The sequence below is a fragment of the Anopheles ziemanni genome, assembly GCF_943734765.1.
Source record: "Anopheles ziemanni chromosome X unlocalized genomic scaffold, idAnoZiCoDA_A2_x.2 X_unloc_8, whole genome shotgun sequence".
NCBI classification, from domain to species: domain Eukaryota; kingdom Metazoa; phylum Arthropoda; class Insecta; order Diptera; family Culicidae; genus Anopheles; species Anopheles ziemanni.
The window spans coordinates 22,501-23,159 of NW_026689850.1; the positions used below are offsets into that span (position 1 = coordinate 22,501).

At 53.0% G+C, this 659-nt stretch overlaps 1 non-coding gene across 1 annotated transcript; it reads right to left on the reverse strand.

Annotated features, from left to right (window-relative positions):
• Positions 1-7: 7 nt before the first annotated feature.
• Positions 8-162, reverse strand: LOC131292612 (5.8S ribosomal RNA). The gene has a single exon (XR_009190231.1). It is a non-coding gene; the product is annotated as a 5.8S ribosomal RNA (ribosomal RNA).
• Positions 163-659: the final 497 nt, after the last annotated feature.

Genomic DNA, 659 nt, shown 5'->3' on the forward strand with positions numbered 1-659 from the left:
CAAATATAAGCGCTCAGTCATCTGTACATCATGGTAGGTTCCCACGACGTGCAATATGCGTTCAACTTATCAATGTTCATGTGTCCTGCAGTTCACATTATGACGCGCAGTTAGCTGCGGTCTTCATCGATCCATGAGCCGAGTGATCCACTGCCGAGGGTGACTAACTTGCGTAAGCCGCCGCTGTGCGCGTATACCCGTTCCCCGTAGGGAGGAGCAAGCCGCCGCTTAGAGACGAAGCATAAAGTGTCCTCATTCCACATAGGGCAAGCTGGATGAATCCATTTTACCCAGGACGGCCGAAGCGGCGTGGACCAGGGGAGAACTGAACCTTATACTTCACACCACAGTAAGTCTACGTGTCCTCTTCCACATAGGGCAAGCTAGAACTAACTATCTTACCCAGGACTGCCGAAGCAGCGTGGACCAGGGGAGGAACACACTTTTCATGGAAACGTAAGGCATCCATGACTGCCATAACGTAAGCCGCCGCTGTGCGCGTATACCCGTTCCCCGTAGGGAGGAGCAAGCCGCCGCTTAGAGACGAAGCATAAAGTGTCCTCATTCCACATAGGGCAAGCTGGATGAATCCATTTTACCCAGGACGGCCGAAGCGGCGTGGACCAGGGGAGAACTGAACTTTATACTTCACACCACAG